The 27,531-nt window shown below is 40.3% G+C and overlaps 1 protein-coding gene across 5 annotated transcripts in view; it reads left to right on the top strand.

Annotated features, from left to right (window-relative positions):
- Positions 1 to 27,531, top strand: part of LOC121960036 (plasma membrane calcium-transporting ATPase 1-like) — a 131,125-nt gene that overhangs the window by 16,529 nt on the left and 87,065 nt on the right. For 3 of the 5 annotated variants that reach the window (XR_006106946.1, XM_042509631.1, XM_042509656.1), the window contains exon 2: positions 5,352 to 5,461. The exons of 1 other annotated variant lie outside the window; for it this stretch is intronic. The gene's annotated coding sequence lies outside the window, so the exon portion shown is untranslated. The remainder of the gene's footprint in view (positions 1 to 5,351; positions 5,462 to 27,531) is intronic. One more of the 5 variants, XM_042509646.1, reaches the window with a different exon arrangement.

Genomic DNA, 27,531 nt, shown 5'->3' with positions numbered 1-27,531 from the left:
TGTGCATGCACGTGTTTGTGTGTGTGACGTTTCAGTCCAACTCTGGTTTCATTTTCACCTCCTAAATACCTTTTAGAGAGTGTTAAAGGAAACGATTGGGTAGTAAGGGGCAGTTTGTTTTGGTAGAGCTGAGCAGCAGTGTGGTTAAAATCTTTATTAGAATATAATCATATTATAGAGTTTCCATCAATGCGTGATGCGATTGTTTCAACCATCATTTACATTGAGAACGAGGTGAGGTGAGTCAGGGTCTGATTCAGCTGAGCAGGTCATTTGTTGATTGATGACATCGCACATCCACTTCACAGTAATTAATCAGAGCAGCATGTTGCGGTGTCAGAGTAAAGTAGGGAGTGGAAAGAATAACTGACGTATTTTGGGAAAATGATACAAGAGTCAGTGGTTCAACCACATTGATACATAACCACAGATCTGACCTGAATTCTGTGCCAAATTCAGGGAAGGGTGTTATAAAATCATCCAGAGAAACATCACGACTCAGTATCATGTGCACTGACGTTGAAGTTACAGACAACCCAAGGCGAGTAACACCAGTATTAGCAGATGATGCTTTTTTCCAGTCGGTTCCAGCTCCACCGGTTTGTAACTGAAGCCATTCACTGTTTTATTTCCAAGGACATTGTGTCCACACAGTGGTGCTGAAAAACACAAGCTCAGATGGATGATGTTGACCGTTTAGCATTATAGTGAAAACATCCCTCTTTGGAGAAAAAGTGATCACAGCAGCATCACTGTCATGTTGAGTGTTGTTGATGCAGAGGACATAATTGCTGTTGCATTTTAATATGCTATGACCAAGAAAAATAATCCCAGATATTATTAGTTAGCAGCAAGCAACAAGTCCCGTTGTCGGATTTAAAAGTACAGTGCGAAGTAAAAGCAAACTATGATGTCAGGCGATATTGAAAAGACATGTCGATTTAGGACAGCCTTGGTAACAGCGCCTAGCTCGCCTGTAGGGCTGTCATTGTTGTTATTACTCCTCATTGGTTTAGGGCGAACAGCCTTACAGCTGCGTTCGTCCTGCATGTGTTGCTGATTGGCTAATCACAGTCCTCCTGCAGCATTCATGGGTCCTTTTTTGTTTTAACCATGAACCGTCATGTCACAATGCCAGACACATTAGTGAACAGGGTGGGTGCAGACATAGGCGAGGGAACCCCCAGCCTCACAAGAACATTTCAGATATTTCAAATCCTTAAACACAAATGCCACACATGACATTTGTTTGATTGTTGTTCAGGCGGCGCAGCCACGGTTTCCTGCATGTTTTTAAAACCTGGCCAAAGCTGGTCAAGATACAAGATGAGTCAGTTTTTGTGGGGAAACCCTGCTGACAGCCAGTCCTCCTGGTTCCTGTTCAGACTGCAGACGCTGCACAGGATCCCTGCTGTGGTTTGTTTTCTGCCCTCCTGTCAGTGTGATGTCGAGCTGACCGGGAGCTCTGCCAATAGGGAACTCTGCAACTCACACGCCACCTCTGTCCACAGGTCTGAGTCCTGCTCAGACCTCAGTCCCGGTCCTGGTTTCTGGTCCGCGTGTGTGTGAGGAGTGGGCTCGGTGGAATGCAGTGTTTGTGTTGGAGCGCTGGGCGTGGTTCTCTGTTTGGCCATGGTGACTGCACACAATCAGCACGCAGCCATTCATCACAGCCTGTGCACACAGAAACACACAGCTCAGATCTGAACACACACTCCGCTGTCGCAGCCAAGACGCTCCAAACTGGGACAAGATGAAATCTGTTAAAACATAAAAAACATCAAAAAGGAACAGGGACCCGCTCGCTCCTCTGCTGTTTGGAACAAAAAAAAAAACAAAAAACTTTTTGTACAAAAGCTGAGTTTATTCTCAGCTGTTCCACTTGAGTTTCCTGAACTCTAAATATCATCATAACTCGGTGGCATCGGATCGTCTGGATTTTTGTTCTCTCTGACCTGTGATTGTGTTTGTCACAGTTGGACTTCCTCGGTGCAGTCGGTGAGCCTTTAGCCGCAGCTCTGTGAGATCATGTGCTCAATGAAACTGAAGTGGCTTTTCATTTCAAAGTTCACTCGGAAAAAAAAAAAAACGAGGAAAAGAGGCATGTGAGAGCTGTGTGTGTGTGTGGTTGTACGTGCAGCACAGTCTCACATACAGCGTGCTGTCATGTGACTTTGAATTTTTCATACCCTTGTGTTGTGCTTTGAACAGCTTCAAAAGGTAAAAACAGTTATGTCTTATAAAAAAAGCCATATTTTAAGTAAATGATGGCTGTAGCTCAGGTAATTTGTATATGGCAGGGTGGCGGCTGGATGGCCGACCACCTCCTCTAAGTGTCATTGAGCAAGAAACCGGACCTCAAGTTTCTCCTGATGTGTGTTGGTTGTGAAAAAATGGTCGCTTTGCATGCATTTGTACACTAACATGCTTTTGGCTTTTGGGGCTTGTGCTGATTTTTTCTAGAGTATATTATTTAGAAGGCTGAGAAAAGTGTAACATTCACAGTTCTGCTGTTGTGTAAAGATGCAAACCTGATAAACGGTGCTGATCTGCTGTGATAATCAGTGATCAGAGCTGATGCTGCATCCGATGTCCCCTGTGTGTCCTCGCAGGAAAAGCTTCTGTAAGCGTTAATTACATGCTTCTACATCTCTTCCCAAAACAACGTTATCTGTGCGGGATTTTTTTTCCCCCTCAGACAAAATTCACTCTGTTAAATAACAACAAAGCTCCTTTGTTTTCAACTTCAGTTCCTTAAAGTCAGTGTTCCCATGGTCATTTAAGTCCTGGAAAAGTTATGAAAATAGAAAAAGTGGAAATGGTTTAGAATAAATAGAATGTTTTGGAAAGTTTTGAATACACATTGTTTTGGCAATTGTTTAAAATGTGTTCATGAAAATGAACATGTCTTACAATAGGTGAAATATGTTGCTTGTGCTACCAGTTTAAAATCTGCTGCTGTGCTGCATGACTGCGGAGATGTCACTAATATCATGTTAGACCAAACCATCACTGCATCACTGCTCAGGATGAGCCTCCTTTTCGGACGCTGTCACATAAACAGAGAAACGGGTAAACGCTAAAAAGCTGTTATGTGACGGGCTAGCTAAGGCTTTGTGAAGTACCCGTTTGTGCCGGCCTGTTTTATTGCTGCATGCAGCTAGTTCGCAGCAGGAGTTGCTATTGAGAGAATAAATTTAGCGCATTCAAGAATTTCTGGGAAGTGCGTGTTTTTAAATATTTATTACATTTTCATATACAAACTAAACAACAAAACATGACATGGCAGAATTAGTATCTAAAAATTTGATTTAAAATTCTAAATATTGAAAGATTTTTTATATTTTTTCTGGAAATGCATATGGGTTCCAAATATCGGTTACTGGTCTGGTTTAATCTATAAATCCAGATTGATTTATCGTTACACCCCTATCATCTACAGCTCTGGTCCACTGATGATGGAAAGCAGCCCATCGCCTATTTTTAACAGGCTTTTCCCACACTTAAAAACCTGCATACGTATGCTAACCTTGGTTGTAAAAGAGCATATGCGTGTTTGTCCCATTAATCAGTGGCCCACTTCATTTAATTCATTTTTAAGCGTTTATCAGACACTTTCAACGGGTACCACTGTGTCCGCTGGGCGGCTGCCTGCAGGACTCTGGTTGAGACACTCTGGCACGTCCTGTCTTCATGTTTTACTTGCAGTAGATCTTCACACTGACCACCGAGACAGAAAAATGTTTCCTCTGTCACCTCCTGATCACATCACATCACATTCCTCCTCTGAATACGATCCTGTCACGCTCAGCTGCTCCCTGATTGGACTGTTAGATACACCTCCTCCCATCCATTGGCATGAATGGCAGCTTGTGTTTCCTGTTCTGCTCCATGACAGCCCGAACAGTTATTTTTCATAGAAACCCAGGAATGTTTGGTGTCACATTGTCCAACTTGGTTTTCAGCCCAACAAACAGCAGACTGTGAGGCTTTTTTTCCACTCTGCTCTCAGTCACAAGATGCTCCACCAACAGTCATCTGAGGCTGAGTAATGTGCTGTCTCACTGCTGAGGGCTGGAAGAGGCTGATGAGTGTCGGGGTATTTCACTACACAAGAGGAAAGAAAACGTTTAACAAATATTCTGCACAGCGGAGCGCAGTGGTTTTATAAAACAACTTATACTCCAGTATTGCTTTTCTGCTGCAGGAACTTAGCCTGTAACCTAAAAAATGGCAGAACTGGAGACAATAGATGCATGTTATCTGAGGCTGTCAAGCTGAAGTTGAGAGGCAGGACGTGGAGGGAGAGACTTGAGGCAGAGATACTGAAGCAGGTGAAAGGATCAGGTACATGCTGCTGTTCAGAAAACAGCAGGAAGTTAGTTATTGTATAGTTTGGCCCGTTAATCACACGAACAACAGCTGCAAAAGCAGTGAAACATGGAGAAAATTAAAGTAATCTAAAGGTCCAGTGTGAAGGATTTAAGGGGACATTGGCAGAAACTAAATATAATATAATGAGTATTTTTTCTTTAGTGTATAATAACCTGAAAATCAGGATTGTGTTTTTTATTACCACAGATTTAGCCGTTTTTGATCTGCATCAATGACCTAAAAGGATTTTCAGAAAGCCTATATTAAAATAAAATATCTATTGCAGAATGTCGTGCACACATAAATTCATATTAAATCTTTTAATCAAGTAATTTTAGTGTAAGCTAATCTAGATGACGTTAAAAACCTGCTTACTGCTTCCATTTGTCTTTGGAAAACTGCTGTAAGATGCAACTTCTTGTCCTTAAATGGATTTCAGCAAAAATGTCCTAAACTTGTTTTTTCTTGGTGGCCGCATCACATTATACTTCACAGAATGGACATCAGTGGACAAAGTGTGTTTGCATATTGTGATGGAAAAAAAATACAAATGCTGTACAATTTTGTACAGGACTGTTAAACACTTGAGGGATTATGCCAAACAGGACAGAAAATAAACGAATAGATTCAGAGTTATTTCAAAGTTATGGCAAGACGATCACACCACATGATGTTTTGACACTTAAAATATCAGAAAATTGCAAACCACTAATGTTTTCTTTGGAAAAGTAAAGTACATATGTGGCATCTTTTTATGCATTTAAACTTTTCTTTAATTGTACAAAAAGGCAGTTGGACAGAATATTCAATGTCACTGACTCGTCTGCACAGCCTGCCTTGATGCGTTGCTGTGTTTCTGCAGTCGCCCAGGACAGACAAACCAAACTCTGACTCTCGGTAGTTTAGTGTTTAGTTTAGCAGCGTCAGAAAAGCACAGATTTTTAATTAGAAACGGCTTTATTTTCTGTTTTTACCAGTTTAGATCGCCGGGTCCATTTGTTTTGAAGAGGAAAAGAAGTCTGCGGATAATCTGGCTCCCGGTGAAAAACTCCTGAACATCTGGATCTTAAGTTATGAGAGGAAAAAGGTGAGCACACTATGTCATTTCTATCATTTGGTGGGCGGTGTCCGACATGGCCAAGCAGCATCGGAGAAACACTGATTAGTATCGTGACTTGATTATTCAGCGCTATTACGGGTTTTAATCCCTGGGTTCAGTTTGTTGTAGAAAGAAAGAGACCTCTGTGGATAATTCAGCTCCCGGTAAAAACCTCCTGAATAATCAATACTGAGGGAATTCTACCAGGAGAAGTTTAGGCTGGTTGCAATCTGAAATCCCCCTAATTCTCACACATCTTGCCCCTGAATGCTGCTGTTTATGTAAAGAAATGTCATCAGTCCATAAAATCTGACACACACGGACATGATTTACATATTTTTAAACTCTGTTTGACTCACACTGTCTGAATAAGTCATTTCTGTCATTCATTGTGAATTAATGTCAATAAAAACACAAAGAAATTATTAAAAATAAACACATTTGTTTTAACTCCAAAACTTGCTTAAAGAAACCTCTCATTTTTAAGTTTTCTTCAGTACCATGGTAATACCAGTGAGAGCTGTCTGTACAGTCACGGGTGAACTGCACAGAACAGCCACTAAAAGCTATTTCAGCATATTTGTAACAGTGCCAAGTTGCTAAAATGTAAACTCAGGCTGACGGTGTTACATTATGTTCTGCAGTAAAGGAGGGTTGATGGAAACCACGAGTTCCAACGCTGAAGTCCCTCCTGACAGCTGCAGAGGTGTTTTCTGCTCTCTGAATCTCTCAGTTTGACTCTCGGACTGTAAGGACATTAAACTAAAAGAAGTTTGAGGCTGCAGCGTGAGGCTGTGGCAAAATCAATCAGTTAGACAGGTGGAGTCTCCGGAGGCCGAGCTGGACGGACCGTCAGTGTACAGATAAATAATGGTTCTCATAATGACTCCTGTACTCTGATGTAGACCTGACCTCTTCAGCTGATGGTCACATTGATTTTTTTTACTGGCTCTTTCATTTACTCCTTTGATTGGCAGGAAAAATGTTGCTTTTAATATATTTTTACAGCCTGGGCTGTATATGTCTGACTGTCCCTCTGACTCTGCGTTTGTGTTGTTTTGGAGGACTGCAGGGCTGGTTCCACAAAAATAGATTTATCTCAGATTCACATCAGATGTGAGATCAGATGTTTGCAGCGTGGAAGCTTTACTGAAGTGTCTACAACCTTCAAGTAACATCAGATATTTATAGGTTGGAAACAGCTCCAGCTCCATGAAGAGTTACAGGAAGAAAACTACATTGTTTTTATTGATTGATTCATTGATTTTATTTCCCTGTCCGCTGTAGCTCTGCGTCCACAGTAAACTGAGGGCCTTGATCCATTGTTGTAGCTGATAATACAGCAGTATTGAGGTTTGGACGGCTGCTTGTGAAGATTATGCTTCATCTAATATCACGCTAACTGTAGATCCAACAGAGTCAAACGTAAGATAGACAAAGTTTGTCTGATGTACAAAGTTGTCCTTGTCCTGAGCGTCTTTAGCAGGTCTCATTTGTTTTAAAGAGCTCTGCATAATTAAAAAAAGAAACTTAGAAACATGGCCGTGTTTCTTAGCTTGAGGGCCAGTCAAAAAGGTTAAAGATAATTGAACGTAACAGTGTGAATATTAATTTCACCTCTGCGGTCCTGTGGAGAATGTGGACCCTCTCACCGAGTCACTGATGCATGTGTGAAAACATGTGTTTCTATATTTATATACACGCCTGATGTTGCATCTAAATCCATAAAAAATGCCGTATGACTCACTTCAGTGTTTCCTGAAGGAAACTTGTCGGTTTTTCTTCACACGTTTCCCCCTGACTGACTGGGCCGGTTGTCGTGACTTTCCCAACCTGTAAAGGCCCTGAAGGATTTCGCTCTCTGTCATTGCAGTGTCGTTCATTCATCCGCTCATTAATTACATAACCTTTGCTGTCTGATGTAGCGCAGCGAGGCAGCGTCCCCCTGCTTTAGTGCAATGTTGGAAACCCTGTATCTGCTTTTATAAGGTCGGTGGTGTTGTGTGCAGCGCTGCACTCAACTTTACTCAACTCACTTTTTGTACTTTTCTCGGTTTTGTTTTCCACTGCAGATAACTCTTTGTCAGTGCAGGTGGGATTTTTTTTGCTGATTGTCACAGTGACGCGGCATGAAACTGCCGTGACGCATCTTTAACGTGACACAAACATTTATGGCTCCATCGTCCTCATCGGTAACCCAACTCAGGAATATCTGCAGCTCATCAGCTGACCACAGTGTGGTTTCTTTGGTTGTCAGTTTTAAAAATCTAGGTTGAGTGAAAAGAAAAAGAGGTCACCTCTGACAGCAGCTTGGTTATTTAAAAATGTTTGTGGAAGATGTTCTGTGTCGCAGTAGTGCCATTTCTCTTTGACTAATCTGTCGCCAATCGCCTTTACTTACATGGAAACTCGGTGGCGGCAGAACCGCAAAAAATTACCAGGTACAGTCCACAATTTTAGGCTATAGAAAAACAAGGACAGTGAGAGGACAGTGAGGACACCCTGTGGTCTGAAGCAGCTGTTGTTTGGTAGCAGCTGGCTGTTGATGAATGATTTGTGTCGATAAAGTTTAGTGAGGAAGAGAGCTCATCGTGCCCGTTGCCTTTTTAAGCGTTTTCTCTAAATGTGGACTCTGATTTGAGGCAGAACCGGAGAAAAGATGAGAACGCAGTTTGTTGTTCCCATGAAAATGGCTTTATGTCAACGGTTTCTGCTCTAAGAACATTACAAAGTAGATCTACAGAAGTGTGAGTGCTGCGTGTCTGACATGGAGAATGTCTCCAACACGTCAGATAACGGCGGCTGCCTGCAGCTCGTTGATAAGCGGGGCACACCGAGTGGGACACGGCAACATTTTCCTTATGAGGTGAATGTAGAAGAAGAATCAGAAGCTAAAAATATGACAGCGCGGGGCTGCAGACATCCTGACAAGACGACACAAAGAGACGACACAACCTCAACATGTTGTGGATATCAGAGAAGTCGGATCACGAGAGGTCGAGTCTAATGAGGAGTACGATCAATATCCTGATAATCAGACTGAATATCCACTTTACTCTCCTTCAGTTTTCATTATTCAGTATGACACCATGTTCACATGGTTGTTTGGGGGATACTCTCCAAACCTTTAATGAAAGCTTTAAGGAAATAGCTATAGTTATTAAAATGTATGTAGGTTATGGGTGAGTGATTGTATTTATTCTACTACTTTTATACTATATAAGTATAGTTAATTGTATTTTGGTATTCAAATAGTTTTCTATGTATTATCTATTTAAACATAATTGTATGTATAAATAATACCTTATATTGATTTTTTTTCTCAAAAAGAATAGATGAATATGTTGCAATATATGACAATATAAAATATGATATGTATTTTTATTGTATATGGATGTGAGTATAATTGTATTCATATATTATATACTAATATATAAATATATATATATTTTTTACTGACATATCAAATTGCAAATATGTAAATTTATATATGTATATTTATATCAGTATGTATAGGGTGTATATCAGTATGTGTAGGGTGTGTAACTTAAACTATACTGATTTATATTTATATTAGATTTTTATAGGCATGCACATTTTTATAGTTACTTTTTTATAGGATATATAAATGAATACATTAGTATTTTCAAAAAGATTGAGATGTTATTATAATATTGATATTCATTAATGGGAATCAAGGGGATCATTGATGAATGAAATAGAGAATAGGGGTCAGATTAAATACGTTTTTACTTCTTCCTTTTCGAGCACGTTAAATGATGATGGATGCAACATATCTAATTTTATTTATTTATTTGAATAATTTGTTTTCTTTATTTTTTGTATTTTGATAATTTTTAATTTTTCACTTCTGTTTTTTACATGTTCGAATAAAGACATCAATCAATCAATCAATCAAAAAAGCCACGGAAAAAGAAAGTGGACCTTGAGTTGAGATTAATTTTAGCTTTAAAAGGTATCATATTGTATCATATAAACAACTAGACCAGTGTTATATATTTTGCTGAGTTGTGAACCTACTTTAGGAAACAGTCCGTGGCTTTTGGTTGCCCTCACCTGTCTGTCGTCTCATATCCTGTTTGCACATGCACCAGGTTTGTGGTTGTTTAACAGAAGCTTGAACACTTTCTCCCCATATGTTTGGATGGAATTAGTGTGCAGGTGTTACTTTCTTTCCTAAATGTACATTTTTTTAAGCCTTATGCCAACATAATGTGCTTTTAATTCTTCTTCTACAAATGTCTAACAGAAGCTGTCATAAGCTGACTCTATCCATTTTTTTTGGCATTTATGCCTTTTATTAGAAAGGACAGATTGATAGCGTGAAAGAAGGAGAGAGAGGGGATGACATGCAGCAAAGGGCCGCGAGGCGGACTCGAACCCGTGGCCACTGTGGCAAGGACACTGTCATCATTTAAGGGGCACCTGCTGTATCCACTGACCTGCCGGACGCTGCAGGTTTTTAGCCAGTTTTAATCCGCTTTTATTACAACACACTTTCTAGCTTTTGGTCACTTTTTTTTAAATTTCAGAGCTGATTTCTGGGCTTTGTTTTGCCTTTATTTGATAGGACAGCTTTAGCATGAAAAGGGAGAAAGAGAGGATGACACGCAGTAAAGGGCTGCGGCGAGCATGTCGCCCCTGTATGTTGGGCGTCCGCTCTACCAGCTTGCTTTAAGTATACATTTTAACTGAATGAATTTTAAACATTGAAGGTTTGGATCTTGAGATGTTTTAGGAACAAGCTGTACAAATGTTAGCGGCACTACAGCTCCAGTTCCTGTTTTGTCAAACAGCATTGGAGAAACAATGATTTTTAGCGTAAAAGTGCTTTATTCAGTATTTTTATTGCTTTAAATCACCGGGTTCATTTGTTTCATACAGGAAAAGACCTCTGCAGATAATTCTGCTCATGTAAAAATCCTCTTGAATCTGGATTTTAAGTTGTTAGAGGAAAAAATGTGATCAGCAGCTCATGAGCTGAGCTTGCGGCTGATCTTGGAAGTGGCTCAGGTTTGGAAAAGCACAGGTTTCTGACATGAAACTGCTTTATTAAGTGGTGTTTTTTTTTCAGTTTACATCACCTCGTCTGTTTGTTTTGGAGAGGAGGGAATTTTTGCAGATAATTCGGCTCCTAAACATTGAACACTGAAGGAATCCTAACCGGGAGACACTCACTGCATTGCTCCGTCTTTTGTTGTTTTGACTGAGAGACCTCTAGCTGCAGAAAAGGACATATTGTACGTTTAAGGATAGTTTTAGTGCTGTTCGAGAAAACCAGTAAATAAACTATTTAATCTGCTGTTTCAATATAACCGTTTTGGGTCATCATGTTTGAAATGATGAAATTTTAGAAACAGTGAATAGAAGCAGCTTGGATCTAAACAAGGACGTGCAGCACCTGCAGTAATGAATAAATGAATATGTAAGTCAGCTCCTGTCTGACTCACTGAGCTGCTTTACATGTAAACATGCTGTGTAGGTCAAACTTCAGTGATTCATGTGCAACTATAGGAAGCAGCTTATCTCAGTCCTTCCCTCTCAGAGCCTGACCACATCCCCTAAACAGATTCAAAGACCTGGAGCCCTCAGACCCATTGTGTACTGGGTGCAGTCAGTCAGCAGCTTCCTTCTCTTAATTACCAGTTGACTGCTTCAGCAGTCTCTGTGGGAAATGTAAAACTGTTAGGGCGGCAGTCGGCTTCTTTTCCTTCCTCCTTTTGCTTTGTTTCTACAACCTGTTATCACTCATGTTCATTCCTCCCCTTTATAATTTATTACGCAGCCTACAGTTTGTACACACAGAAACACTGAAACCTGAACCCTGAGTCAGTGGAGTCTCTGCTCAGTCATCATCACGGCCAACAGCTTACAGCCCGAGTGCTTCCACATTAGATCTGGGAATCACCAAAGACCCCCCAAATGATGTTATCACGATACTTAGGTTATGATACAATATTATTGCCATTTCTTATTAAATGTTTTGTGATAAGTTGAGTAATGCAGTACCACATATTGCTATATATTAGGATTTATTACATTTTTCTGGACTGCAAATTAAGGAAATCATTTTTGTTAACATCAGTTTGTATCTAATGTAAAGTTGTTAGTCTGTCCATCTCATTTTATTCATTTTTTCTGCAGCAACATGTCTAGTTGACAGAAAAAGTCAAGTTCAAGTTTTTTTATAAAATCATGTGAAAAATGGAATAAAAATAAAGAAATAAAAATAGCTTCCTGGGGTTTTACAAACTAAAAGTTCTTCCCATGCTGACACCTTCTTTGCACTTCTTAATTTAGTAATTTTATCTGCAAAATGCCAAATATCACCCCCAAAATCTAAAACACTATATACATTTTTTCCTTAGACATGTAATCACAGCAGAGCCCTGTCTTCATTTCCAGAAAAGAAAGGATCTACATTACTCCAGAGTTTTCAAAACCTTTAAACAATGCTGCTGCTTTAGCGTAAAAACTCCAAGGTTGTGTTTAAATCCGGACAGGCAGAAATGGAGATCTTTGAAAATGGTGATGCAGATACCCTCGTTTGCTTCCCCACTGGGTGTTTTCAGTCATGGTGTGTCAAGCAGCAACTTAACTTTTGTGATTTCATCTCTTGTGTGGGTATTCTCACGATGGCTTCCTCTGGCAGTGGATAATGCTCCTGGTACCGTTATAATATGTCACTGTACTTGCTTTGCAACAACTCCTTATCTATGTTTACACCCGCCTCCAGCGCCTGTACTCATGTTACTTTCAGCAACAGTTTCATGTCGTCATCGGTCCACACAAAGAAATCTCCAGTCTTACTTTTTGCCATTGCTGTTATTTTTTTCTGTGACTAATCGATCAGCTGAAGAGCAGCGTGTGTGCTGTCTGCATGTGCAGTGTCAGTGAACGGTCATGTGATATGTGTCAGGCGTGTAAGAACGGACGGAGGCTGTTTCAAAAACGGTGCTTGTGTGTCAGCAGATTGTTTAATTTAGAGACGAGGTTTTAAACAAAGACTATGAAAAATAATGGATGTAGCTACAGTATTGTCACCCATTGGTTTGCTGACATCATTTTCAAGTCCCAAGTTTGGTATTTCAACCATAGTCATCTTGGTTTTTTGGTTAGAGCTGAGGAGGAGTGAGGGGTGCTTGTAGCGACGCCTGTCACTCAGCCCCGCCCTTAAATATGTGTAACTTTAAGCCTTAATAAAATGTAAACGGTTGCTGCTTGATTTTGATATGACAGTGTAAATGTAGCCTAAAATGCATGTGCATATCTGTCTCCTGACTTTGTTTAACACATCTGCACACAGTAAAATAAACTGTAGTGAGGCGGCGATGACATTATGAATGAACAGAAAACGGTGAGACTGGATTTCTCTTTGTGAAAAAAAACGTGCGTCGGGTTGTAATCATAAACTGTTAGAGGTAGCTTGTTCAGCAGACTAACATCAGCAGTTCACAAAGTTTTATTAGACACTTTGTCATTAATCTCTGTCACTTCCACTGACTGCAGCCAAACATCCCTCCTCTGCTGCTGTTATTATTTCAGCTCTGGCTCAGTCCTTTTAGTTGTTTCATTTCCTCTTAAAGCTCTTTGCTAACAGCATATGGAAAAAAATAGATGAGTCAATGGAAAGTCAGCAGCAGCAGTGTTTGACTGAAGCCTCACAGGGTTTTGGGTTCAGGCGCTCCACCTGCAGCCCAGAGGAGGTCAGCTGGCTGTGACCCCAGCTGCAGGTACTTTCACCTGGGCCATATCAAAGCCGGGAACGCCCCGCCCTCGCAGCCCTGCGGAGCTCGTTAGCTGTAATTGGGAGGGTCCTCGCTGCACAGATGCTGACGCACTTCAAAGGAGTTCCCCTTCAAAGAGCACGCATGTCAGAGTGGGAATAGAAACATGAATAAATGCATAAATTCATCTAAATAGTTCCTGTATAGAACAGAGTGAAGGACAGATGACCCCAGAGATAAGTGGCCTGTTTCCAGTTCCTTTTTGTTAAATACTAATAGTAACACCCCTTTTACACCAAAATTAGTACGTTCACTCAAGTGTTGTGTTTCCATCAATGCCGATCAGAGCTGAAGGCGAGAAAGACCCGTGACTACTGCGGAGTGTGAATGATGACACTCCCATTGCATCAAAAAGTCAGATGTAAGTGGGTGTTAGTGGGTTTTTTGTGCAGTGGAAATAAGGCTTTAAGATTAAATTAAGGTTTCTTTTTTTCCTCAAAATCCTCTGCAGAGTCCAAATCAAACACCACATAACCTAAACTATGTAGACATGTGAACATAGCATTTGTATGTGATGAAGGATCGAGCATTAATCTGCCTCTGTAAAAGCTTCTGCTCTTCTGGGAAGAATCTCCGCTAGATTTTGGCTTCATTCAGCCACAAGAGCATTAGTGAGTTCCAACACTGATGTCCGACGATAAGGTCCGGCTCGCAAACAGGAACAGGCCAAACGTTGGAAGCACATTTCATTTCCTGCTGCAGTATTACAGCCAAAGTGAAATGGCGGTTGGAGCAACTTTAGCTTCTTTAATGTGAAGTTTATCAGAGTCAAACAGAACCTGTCTGTGGTGCATAGTTAAGGTTCGGATTTGATCGGACTGCTCAAAAGTGGGCGTGGCTGCTGTCGAAAGATGAGGAGCTGTCGAGGACTGTTGGCCTCCATCACCCTGTTTTAAGATTTCTAGGAAGAGGAGGGAGGCATTAATAATTTAGACTTCAACCACGCCCTATTTAAAATGTAAAAAGTTTTTGCCAACAGACACCCAGCTACCTCCAACTATGATATCACTCTGTTAGCTACTGCGATAATATAATGAGCAGTTAAACCCAAAATCACATTTATGGTAACATGGGAAAAGCAAGAAGGCTGTCCACTTACTTTTGGCCACATATTGCACCAGTAATAATTAGACTCTGCATGTTTCTCAGCCTGTGTGACTTCTGGCAGTGTCTACTGTTGAACATAAACTCAAGCATTCACATTAACATGCAGATTTCATAAACGCTGTCCGTCAGGGAATGGGTGAATGGGTCTACTGTTCCCAGGTATGAGAACGTTTTGGTGTTTGTTGCTGCAAAGTTGGACAGCGTTTACAGTAAACAAAGTGGTGTGTGGTAGTGCTGAGGTCGGACCTGAAAACACATCAGACCTGCTGACTCATCAGTCACAGTCCTAAAAACAAACTTTCAAACTACTTTGTGCTTTAGATGGAATTTTAATAACCGAGTCTTTCCCCACAGTCTTACTCTGTCATAAGCTGATAATCACTGAAAATGTCCATTTCTGTTTCCCTTCATTCTTCAGTCTGACATTGTGTTCAATTTGGCTGTGATTTATCCGTCCATCTGTCATCATCCTCATTGACACAGGAGCTGTGGTAGTGGTTGCTTGGAGCAGTAAATGTTTGTCATGTCAAACAAAGAAATATGTTGATTTAGGAGTTAACGACGACTACAACAAACTGCAAAGCTGTAAAAATCTCATCAGTGCTTTTTAAGGCCATTTTTCTGTCTCTCTGCCCTCTCTGATTGGCTCGGTTATTTGTTCCTGTCAATGATTTAACACCAACGCAGTGATTTAGGTTTTTTATCCAATTTGATATTAATAATAAATACTAGATATTACGTGTAAATGCTGTTTTATCATAGTGCAAATCGAAGTAAGTACGCAATTTTGATCATGCAGTAACGACTGAATCAAAATGTTTTTTTACAATAACTTCCAGATAGAAAACATTTGTGTCATGTTCATGAAATGACGTTGCTGCACAAGCACTGCAATAGTTGTGCACGATATTCAGAATATTTGCATGGTTTCACATTGCTGTCAGCGAGCCCTTTCTGATGGAGAATTGTTTGCTTATATTCAAAGGCTTCATTGACAAAAATAGTCATTTTACTTTGCAGAACATAGTTATCGTTCTTTTAGTGTGTAAGGTAAAGCACTGAAAATGTTCCAAACAGAGTGTACACTTAAACTGAAATCACTTTTTTTAGCTGGGTCTTTTTAGGTGGCTAAAACATGTTTTGCCACTGTCCCCCTCGACAGCAGAACATTGTTAAGCTTCAGCGCCAATAAGATGCTGGCAAAACAACACAGTACATTAAATACGCACAGCACAAATGTCAGAGCAGCCAGACCACCATGATTAATTATATATCTTTAAACGTTACATTTACGGCTGAATATAAAAACAAAAACTAGTCCACAGGCGAACAGCTTGGACACTTTTATTGTGAAGGAATTATTCGAAATTGCAATCTGTATGTCACCAAGTTAGCAGAGCTTCAGTAGCAGTGCTATTCCCTAATAACAGGTATGATGGAGCAGATATGGAACAATTTGGCACTATTTTGGTTGGTGACTGAGGTTGAAATATAAACAGTTAGAATGAGATTTAAAAGAATGTCTGCAGGCAACAAGCTCTTAGCGTGGTTTGTGACCAGCACACTGTTGTCATGACACCAAGACAAACAACTTGGCTCGACTGCGGCGTAACTGCCTCCCCTACTATAGAAAACCCTAATGGACGATCTAGTTTCATGAAAAGCACAAACATTAAAGGGATAGTGCTCTAAATCTTTCTGCTGTTTTCCTTCATCTGCTGCAACAATGGAAGCTTTTATCTGACTGCTGCTCATGCACATTCACACCTGGGGACTGACCAGCACCACCAGTGTCTGATGTGTCCCCACACACACACAGACACACATAGAGGCTGCTGTGGATCTGAGTGTATTTGGGGTATGATCAGTGTGGATCGGGACTCTGCAGTGAAGAACAGGCTGAGCTTCAGGCTGTAAACAGGATTATTAAATCTCTGGACGCTCTCCAGATGTTGCTGCTTTGTTTGGTTCAGATCTGTCTTCTCCCTGGTGCCGCTCTTTGGTTTAAAAAGGACATGAAGGACACACACATCCTCTGTGCTGCCGTCTCTTTTGTCCATCTGAGTTTATCAGCTGTCTCTCTCCCTCCACCTCCAAAGCACTTTCCAATTGAACAAAAAGCCCATTAACATCTGGCTCTTCTTTTTTAATGGGAAAGGTTACAATTGGCATTCATTCCCAGGACAAATAATTCTGCAGTAGTCATGAGTATTTTTCTGCTCCAGCTCCAATCGGCAGTGATAGAAATAAAATGCTTGGGCGGACATGTTAATTCATGATGCAATTACGCGCTGCTGCAAAATATTGTTCATCTTCTTCCAAGCAGCGCTCGAAGAGATTGAATAAGTAATATATCAAGGATGTTATCTGTGTAACATTTTCTCTAGCCTCCATGCTGCTTTATACTTTTTACTCATCATGTTTTTTTTGCCTGTTTGTGACATCAAACTTAACACACCAATAAAAAAACTAAACAGAGGCACATTTGCTTACACTAATTTAAGCACTGGAAATCCTGCATATACGTATTAATTTTTAAAAAGATATAATAAGAGCAAAAGAAAACCTGCACCAGCTTTCATTCAGAAGCTGCAACCAGCAATATTCTGGCATGTGTGCTTAAAAAAATACTCAAAATGACTTGAAGGATTCCTGCTAATGTAAGTAGTTGCCACTTACTTTTTCTCTGGATTGGCTATTGAATTCAATGACCAAACTTTTATGCTCTACTTCAATTTTATCACCCATGATTTAAGGGGAGAACAGTCTAATGTTTCTTTCTCTCAAGTCAGACTGCCTCAGCTGCTACTATTAATTATAGATTTGACAGAAGCAGCACATTCCTGCAGAAGCTTCAGGAGAAATACAGTATTCATCTAGGCTCAGCTTAAGATGGACAGTGAGTAGGTTGATCCTTAAAAACGGGACTCCCTAAAAACTATCATTATTAGATTTCACCTGGCTGGGTGTGGTTTTGATGGATCTAGCAGTGCGTGCTTTGGCGAGCTCTTTGACTGTCTCATCCTGGGAGTGCACACTCAGATATAACCTGCATGCACCTTGTCTGAATGCAGTGCAAAAATCTTGAATTATTTTGGTTTGATGAAAATGCGAAGTTGGACTGAGTGGCAAAGTACAGGCTAGTTTTGTATTTTACTGCTTGGAAAATTAGGCAGATTAGACCGAATAATCACCACATATAATATTAGATTGGTTTATTTAATGCATGTCAAACATGGAGGCATACTGAATATACCATTCATCATCTCCTAAAATACATGCATTCGGTCTCAAACCTGTATACGTGGAAACTGATAGACTGCCTTGTGAGCCCATTTTAACATCATTTGATGTAAGATACTACATTAATATCAGAATACAGCCCCTCAATCATCTGAGTAGATCTTTGTTGTTGGACATAATTTTGTCCATTTGAATAGCAATATATTCAAGCACTATTGAGTTGTACATATTTTCTAAGGCTGTCCCAGATACCATTTTCTGGGCTCTGGAGCGTTTATCAACAGTAAACATTCAGAGCTTCGGTCGGCGAGAATGGGGAGACACGTTGCGCCCCAGAGGTGAATTAGGTGAGTGAGGGAGAGACCGTGTGCTTCGCGGCTTCACTGTCAGGCGGGAGAGACTGTGTGCTTCACGGATGAGGGAGGATGAGGGAGGGATGGGATCCTGACCCCCGACAGTGTTAGCACGTCAGGTGAGAGAGAGACATCGTGTGCCACGGAGCTTCAGTGTTAGGTGAGAGAGAGCCCCTGACCTCTTGTTAGCAGTTGTGACACTTAATAGTTTGTAAAGTTAAAAAAACTCCCAATAGTTATAAGTACAACAATGCGTGTCCAGTGTTAATTTTAGTTTGTTAAATTTCGTTGTGCATCTGAAATGATAAGTGTCCTCATTAAGGAAGATATTGAAATTCACCTGCTCTGTGCTGCAGTGAAAGGGCTCCACTCGGGGTGAGCCGCGGGGGGCTCAAGTGTTTGCATTCCGGTGCCGCTCAAGCCGACACCGAAATGGCTCAACTCAGTCAATAAACCTGTTAATAACCGTTGAGAGAAATGATCTTTCCTGTCACTGTGTGTGTGACAGGCACACACAGACTTTGAAGTAGCATTCATTCTCTGCAAATAACAAACAAAAATAAACCATCCAAATGCCTAAATTGAAAACCGAACACCTACCCAATAAAAGAATGAAATAGCCGAACATTTGGCTCCAGCCCTAATATTTTCCAGTATTGTGTGTTCTCCTGTAAATTTAATTTGGGGGTTAAGGCAAAGAAGAGGTTAATAAACAACTTCTTAGGTTACGGTTTTGCTTATCAAAAAAGTAGAAGACGACTCACTGCAAGCTGATGATAACGTGCATCATGAACACAACACCCTGTCTGACGCAAGTTTTAAGGGAGTCCTACTAGAAAACGCTGATAAAAGGAAGTTAATTCCAAAGTTGTGAGTCAGTTATTGAAAATATCTCCATAGCACATAGCCCAAACTAGGAGGACCCAGGAACGCCAGTCAGTGGCACATCAAGAACTGGATATTCTCTTAACCAGATCGCTGTCAACACAAACAAGAAACTACAGGAATTTGGCCAGTGAGGTTGCTGTAGTTTGACGCTCTGCTGCGAAAAGGGAAAGACTAAAGACAAAAGGGCATCGCTATTTTCTATTGAAACAGTCAGGTAATCAGTTGGTGGGGCCTCAGGTTGTCTAAACAGTCCTCTCATCCATCCAGTCGGTCAGGAATCTGAGGGCTGAACCTTCACATGAAACCAAAGACTCTGGACTGTGAATGCGTTTGAGTTTATGTGTGTGTGTGTGTATTTTCAGTGAGCTATGATTGTGAGTTTAATTCTGGAGTGTTTTTAAATGTCTGTCACTCGTCTGTCAATTCTGTTTATACAGGTTTATCATGCCACGCCATCTCCTCCTGTTTTCTTGAGAGAGCTGATAGTGTGTCAGTGGCAGTCCTGCTGTTAGTTTGCAGATCTGAAACATTCCTGAAGCTCAGATCGCTGCATTAACGCTCCCCCAAACTCGATGTTTGTTGTTGTAAGATAGAAGTGTTGCCTTGGTTGATTGGGCTGATGGGAAAGCCGTCCCTTTTCTCCTCTGATTTGACAGCAGACAGCTGCAGTGATCAAGAGCTTGAAGATTGTTTTCAGCTTGCTGGACTTCGTAATTAAAAAAAATCAAAATATTTCACACAGAGAGGTTTGAACCCTTTGAGTTCACCCTGAGTTTCACTGATCGTGTCTGACTTGTTTTAAAGGTCAAACATGTATTCATATATGTAAGTCCACATGTCGTATTTGTGCGTCTGTTAACACTGAGTCAAGTCTTTGTATTTACAGCCTTCAGTGTGTGTTTGCAGACATCAGGTGGAGTGTGATTTTATTTCCAAACAGCTGCGCGTGTTCTCACCTTCACCACCCTGACACAGTACAGTCGGCATCAAGTATCCCAGTGTGAGTGTTGATCTTTAAGACACACCAGTTGAACCATGAACAAACACTGAGGGCAGCTCGACAGTGTTCAGCCAGTCTGACTCCAGCACGGTGCAGGCTTTCAGCCAATCAGGATGCAGAGAGGAGCTGCTGGCATCGATTTATCAGCGAGGTGACCTCACCCTTTTTCTGTGTGTTGATGCAAAGTTGAATACCCTCCCACCCATTTTTCACTTATGTAACGTATCCAAGATCAATCCCATTAAATCCAGTACAGACGGTTAACTCCTGTTATCATATCATCCAGAATTGATTTCTGCAGTGTACTTTTCTCTGACCAACCATCGAGCACAACAAGAGGTCATTTGGTTCAAAATTTCCTCCTAGATCTGAAAAGTTTGGTCATATTTCACCTGTCCTTACATCTTTGCATTGGCTCTTACTATGTGTAGCTAATGAACAATTGTTCCTCTTTATTCCTCCATCTTATTCCTCTTTTTTCCCCTCATAGTTTCAGTGGTGTAGTAAACTGATCTCTGCTTGTGTATCAGTTCCTCCATAATTAAAACCAACATATTTGGCATCTTTGGAAACTTTGCAATCTCCTTTCAGAGTTTTAACTAAAGTTCTGTGGGTTTGAAGTTGTTTTTTTAGTTTTGAAGTTAGTTGCACTGACTGCCCAGTTTGAGGGGTTATAAAACAGGTTAAATTAATTTAAGAGACAAGCAGGAAACTGGCGAGTCCACACCTGCAGAGTCCTGTGATGAGTCATTTACCATGTAGTGTGTGTGCATGCGTGTGTGGGTCATTTGCGCGTGTGTGCAGCATTGTAAGATGATCCTCGCGAATTGTCCATACAATGAGCTTCATTGACACAGACTAAAGTGAGACAAAGAGCAGTGTGTTTGTGAGTGGAAATGTCCCAGATAAGGCAGGAATTTCTCCAGTGAATGTTGTTGTGGCCCCTCTGTCTGAAAATCATCTGCCCACTGGTGCCCCAGTCTCTGCCTCTGTGCCCTCTCCAGTCAGACCGCCCTGGCAATCAACTGTTAGTACTTGATTAGTCAACAGTTTGGATTCTGAGTCATTCTTAGCCTTAAAATGCATTTTGGCACAAATTGGACAACTCATAAATTCAGGGCACTGTTGGAATATATTATACTGTTATTCAGAGCGCCACACTCTCAGAGAGGCAGAGTGTAAACTGTACACTCTGTAATGTAACTGTTTGTTCTCACTCACGCTCTCACTCGAGTGTCAGGTTGGATTTAAATCAACATGTGGGGTTCGCAATAAGAGTACAAGTGTGAAAAAAGCTTTTGTTTAGAAGTTTTTGACAGGCTGGTCAGTACTGTGCATGTGCAACCCTCGACACAGTTTAGGAGAACGCAAAATGACTCACTCTTTAGCCACGCCCACCATAAGCTTAAAAAAAAATTATGTGTTTAATTTTGAATGTAATTGATGAAGTATTATTAATAGTAACAGAGGTGCCATAGGGAACAATCCTATCCACACATCTGCTTAATGACAAAATATGTAAACTATATAAGGTGAATATGCCTGTCTCATACATAAGCTTATAGATGTGATGTAATTATGAGTAATTATACACAGTATACTCTTTATATCAGACTGCACCCAGAAAACATTAACACTTGCTTTAATACGTCCTAATAACAGTCTGAAAAAAGTGCTCTTTTGATAAAGAAGTCTAGAAGTGTTACGCTGTTTATTAAAGAGACATTGACGCTTAAGTAAAATCAAAATCATGTTTTTTAATATATGGCTTCGATGTCCGGGCACGTCATCTGGCATGGTAAAAAAAACCCAAAAAAAACTGCCCTGCTGCAGGCCAAGTGGTCCGGCCCCTGAAATTACAAAATTCCAGGCCTGGTCCTGGAGATGATTCCTGGATCGACTTGGATTTGAGTTTCGTGTGTGTGTGTGTGTGTGTGTGTGTGTGTGTGTGTGTGTGTGTCTTAGTACTTTTGTGTGTGTGCGGGTGTGTGTGCGCGTGGGATGCTTCAGTTTGAGTCCAGACCTCTGCCTCAGTCTCTCTGCAGTGTGGGGATTTCCTTTTTCCACCCTGGTCACATGACTGCAGATATGGGTGTGGTCTCCTGCATTCCTGGCCTCTCTCGCTGTCTTGCTACTCTGTCTGGCATGCTGCGACACTCTCTCACTCTCACACTCACACACACACATCGCCGTCTAGACCAAACACACACACACTGGCTCAGTGTCGGCTGTTTGACGTGCCCTGCATGTAGAAATGTCTGTGTGAAGCCACTGTGACATGATTCAGTGGGATTGTGTGTGTCTGTTGCTTGGTGCAACAGGAAAAAAAGTTCCTCTCTTTGTGGAGGGTGTGGCCAGCAGCGAGTTTGCATAGTGGAATTGTGTGTGTGTGTGTGTGTGTGTGTGTGTGTGTGTGTGTGTGTGTGTGTGGAAGGGAGGTGCAGGCTGCTGCTTTAGTATGCAGAGCAGGTGTGTCTGCAGAGGCAGAGCGCAGAGAAGAGGAAGAAGAGGGAGGGTAACAGCAGCCGAATAGAGGGGACGGTCTGATGGAAGATAATGAAGAATCAAACCTTTTTTATAAACTGTTCCATGTATTTTCAGTCAAATATTTTTTGATACTCATGCAACGACTGATTTTTGTTACACTGAAACACAAAGTAAGTGCCTAAAAAAGTGTTTTTGATATCATAGTGTAAAGTTGGTGAATAGGACTAGCGTTGATGGTTAACCCTTCCGAGGCTGAAGCACTTTATTGAATGAAATGGTGACGTCCTCCAGTGTCCTGCCAGTTTGAGGGAGGAGGTGGGACTGACCTCTCATTCAGGGAATGTTGTTTGTTCATGTTCTAGTTTTATAACAGCGTGATGAAATCATGCGTGCAGCAGAGGAGGAGTGGTGCTGAGTGTGAAGACAGTCACGGAGATCGGTGAAAGTGTTTGATAAGAGGCTGTATAATTTACAACTTTGTGGAACGCTGTTGTTTGTTACACACTTTATATTTACAACTATACCCACAGGTTGGACTGCAGTTCATCTAAAACTGCGAGTTAACCACTGTAACACATATACCTCATCAAATATACCAGGGCTCAACCAATATTGGTTTTTCAGGGCTGATACCGATACCCATTAAGTAGTTAATGAGACTGATAACTGATGTTTGAAACAGATATGCGTTTACAGTAAAAATGAAAATCTTTCTGTCAATATTAAGAATTTGGAAACTCCAACACAAAACTTTTGAAAAATGTCTTTAGCGAATGTTTAATTAAAACTATAACTTTAGACATCACAAACTGCAAGTTCCCAGCAACTTTTTTTTATAAAGTCAGGTAAAGAAAATAGAAAATGATTATATATATATAGATAGATAGATAGATAGATAGATAGATAGATAGATAGATAGATAGATAGATAGATAAGCATAAGAGCGATGTTTGTATGTGTTTTGACAAAATAAACAGAATAGACGTGCAGTGCAGGCTATGTAACGTGCAGCTTAACTCTACAGTCTGGGCTGCACAGTAGGCTAACCCTAACACTTACCCGTATATTGCTTGGGTATTCATTTTGGACCCTATTCTTGCATTAGATATAAGCTATAACTGAAAAGCTGAAAATTTCTTATTCCCCTGAATAAACAAGCTGCACAAAACTAGAACTTCTTGACAAGAAAATCTTATTCTAAATCGTCTTCCCTTAAAGCTTTTTCGATAACTTTTCACTGAGTCCTACAGTCTTTCTCAGCGGGTGTAACTGGCTCCAAAGACCACGCTGTGACTGGTTCTGGTCTGGTGTTCACAGTTGGTGTCTCTGGTGTTCATTCAGTCTCTCGTTGTGGATCCTCACTGTTAAACTGGTGTAGTGTTCCTGACAGCTGTCACATGTAATGTCATTAAAGCTGTAACGATCAGCTGATTGACTAAATGATCAGAAATGATATGCAACTGTTTTGGTAATATCTCTATTTTACATCACTGTGAACTCAATATCCTTGGACCAGACAGATTTCTGGACTGTTGGGTGGGAAAAATCAGAGGCCAGATTTTACTTTGGGACATTTATAATGTTTGTCTAATTGTTTTACAGAAAAAATTAATATAATCACTCAATGAGAAAACGTAGTTGGGATAATCAATAATGAAAATAACTCTGAATAAAGAATAATAAAGTTGGGTTTTTGGAGTAATAGCTAAGTGATACCGCGGTCCTAAGAATTTTGGCCCCTTTAACAAAAGCAAAAGGCCTTTTCAAAATGTTGATATGAAATGTCCCACATGTAGAAATAATCTCAGTCTGCTGTGTTAATATACATGTGATTTCCTAATAATAACAACATGGTGAAGGTGATGTCAGTCAATGTGAGTCATTCAGCTTCTTGGTTTTGTTTAGTTTAACCAAATGTAATCCTGACAAGAACTCCATGCGCTCTGCCAAAACACACATCATGTCCTCACTGAGGCGGATTATTTTTGAAAACTGTTTACATGTGAAACAACGTGCGCACATTTTTATGTTTTCAGGTGTCCTTTTCAGAAGGTTTCTATCCAAACTGAAACACCAAAACAATAGAAATAAATCTCTTTTTTCCTCCTTCGACCTTTTCGAAAACAGCCGCTGCTCCTCAGTTATATCACAATATGGAAGGAAAATTTACTGACAATAAACATCCACAAGTCATAAACATGGGAATCTTTCCATCTCTGCGTGAGATGAGCGCAGCATGAGACAGGATGCCTGCGGCTTTTGTTGTATAACAACACACACAAATGATTTCGATTCATTTCAGCATAAATTAAAAATCCTACGAAGAAAGTCCGCCGATAGATCCAGACACACCAGGGCCAAGATCACACACTGTCCTCTCTGCTGGTTCACCCACACACACATAAATCAGTTTGTTCCGCTTGGCCTTTTTAGTAATAACAGACACACACACACACACACACACACACACACAGAGGCTTAGTCTAGCTCTCACACACACATAAGCTGAGTGGCTGGCAACATGGTGGCTGTAGCATAATTTCATCTGGAGTCAGTAACAAACAGATAAGATGGACAAAGAACAGGCACACTGTCTCTCTCTCACTCACACACACACACACACTCTCTGCTCCTCCTATGGCTGCATAGATGCTCCGTCTATATATAGAGACAACTGAAGTTCTGACATCACTTCCTGGCTAACTTCTGTAACTCCGCTCAGTCTCTTACTGAGGTTTTCTTTCTCATCACGTGGCACTAACAAAGCTCTGCTCTGCAAAGCTGTTACACTTTGCTAATAAACCACAGACTTTTACAGAATTACACGGACTATCTAGTTTCAAACTTGTGATTTATTAAATAAAGTCTTGAAAATGTAAGAAATGTTTCAGTTATGACGTACTTTAGTAATATGCAAAAAGGATGCTACAGGAGAAAGCATGTATATCACCGTCCAATCAAAACCAATCAACTATGTAAACAGGAAGTCTCTGCATTGCGATCTGTAACATAACCTCAAAAAAATAACAGTTTTGCTGTAGACGAGGGTCACAGCGAGACGGATTTTATCGTATTTAATCAATATCGGTAATATTTGTTGTATTTTCACCACTTTACAGTGCTCAGTAACTGATTGTGTCAACTGTACACCAACACCTGAAATTGTTGTAAACTTGTTTATTCTAAATGACTGTTTATGTTAATGGAGTCTGGTGGCTTTGTGATAATGGCTGCAGGTCCCTGTCTGAAGAAGCTGTCTGACAGCCAGGTTAAATATTTTAGGTGGGCCTCATTTTTTGTTCGTACCGCTGGGGGTTTCTGCCCAGAGGTTATTGTAAACAAAAACTGTGATTTAGTCCAACTCTCTCAGTTCAACCCTTGAATGTTGGTAGAGAGTTAGCTCTGTTTGTTGCTTCAGTCAACAGTTACAGCTGTTGGTTGGTGTAAATATTGGGTAGTCTATAATCTCTTTGTAGGAAGTAGTTTATGTGGAGCGACCTGTTTCATTTAGTGATGTGTTAATCACTTCGTAAACTTGCGTGAAGGCCGCGGTCTTATCAGACCTGCAGTAGCTGGTTATAGCAGCTTGTTTGTAGCTGTGATGATAGTCGACAGTGTGGTGAAAATCCCATCATCCTCCAGCCGCACCTGCATGTCAACTTGATACTTCTGTCATTTGAGCATTTCAGCTCATTCAGGAGACGAGAATTTGTTTTTCAACAAAGAAAAGTGCGGAGTTTAATGCATTCACCTGAGAAAAGCAGAATTGGCCCTGTTTGCTTAATTAACAAGATAATTCTCTCAGAATTCAGAGATGTTTTAATGAGAAAAAGATATTCTTGCACTTGTTTTTCTGATATAATGAGATTTGTTCAATTGGAAAAATGAGCTGTATTTTTTATTTTTCATCTCAAGTGAGTCCATAAAAATTGCTCCCCTGTTGTTTTTTTTGTTTTTTTGTGTGGTTACATATAAGCTAATATATATATATTAGCTTATATATTATATATATATATAGTACTGGTGGTGAAACTTATGACTGCGGCTATGTTGGAAATGTCCTGATCCCTGTTCTGCGCACATATTGTATTTAATAAATTTTTAATGAAAGTACTGTAAAGTAAATGCATTTATGTCAATATTATTCTAGATGAGAACATGCAAATCATTAGATGTTAAAATTATCACAGAAACCTAACCTATACCTAAACTCTACCTTTCAAAGGTTTAAAATCAGCTGTTCTAATGTTTTTTTCCTCTTTCCTTTAATAATGTCTATTGCAAGAAAGACAAAAACTGTATAATTCAAACAGCAGTGTATAGTATATAACCGCATAATCAAATGTTGATGTCCCAACAGTGTTGTATGACAGAGTACTGTTGGAACTTGGATTTTGAGTTTGTTTTCCAGTCAGAAGTGACTTTTGATCATTATTGAACCACAACGGTGCAATTTGGCTTTAAATATTTATTTTGTCTGTTTTTCTTTGAGCCATCTGCATTCTTCTCAGTGGTTAGATTATAAAGGTTTAAACTGTGATTTGTCAGTTCATAGTACAGCTGATATTCCCTGATCTTATTCCAACAGCGCTAACCCTCAACTAACCCTCTGTTTCTATTATGAAGTTTGAAGAATAGTGCTGTTAAAGTGTTTTTATGCACTTGAAAGTGAAACTTTAAATCTGCATCCAGTTTGATGCTAAGCTTTGAGTTTCTTCTGTTTTCATTACACTGATGGTCAGAGGGATTTTGTCTCTCTCCGCCCTTTCACTTATCAGTTTGATGACGTGACTTTTTCCAACAGTAAAGCCATAAAATCTTGATTGCCCGCTGGCTGCAGTATAGATCATAAAGCGGCCCCCACAATGTTAGTGAATGGGACATGGGCCAAACTAAAAACTCAAAGTACACGTCAAATATATTTTTCCAAATATGGTGTCTGTGATTTTAGATCATTTTAATCACCGTGATGTTTGTTCAAGTGGTTGTTCTTCAGATAAGTTTGGATTTTTGAGTTATTTGATCCTATAAATAAGGAATTTGATGACATTATTAACAGCTAAGTGTCCCAGTTGCTGTGCTTGCGTCCAGTGGCACTGTGATTGGGCAGACGAGTGTATGGGCATGTAGATGTTACCATGGAGATCACTACTTCACAGACAAGAGGCGGTT

This window comes from Plectropomus leopardus, chromosome 2 (assembly GCF_008729295.1).
Source record: "Plectropomus leopardus isolate mb chromosome 2, YSFRI_Pleo_2.0, whole genome shotgun sequence".
Classification (NCBI taxonomy): Eukaryota; Metazoa; Chordata; class Actinopteri; order Perciformes; family Serranidae; genus Plectropomus; species Plectropomus leopardus.
The sequence above is the reverse complement of the archived record's forward strand: the minus strand, read 5'-3'. Positions and strand labels throughout refer to the sequence as shown.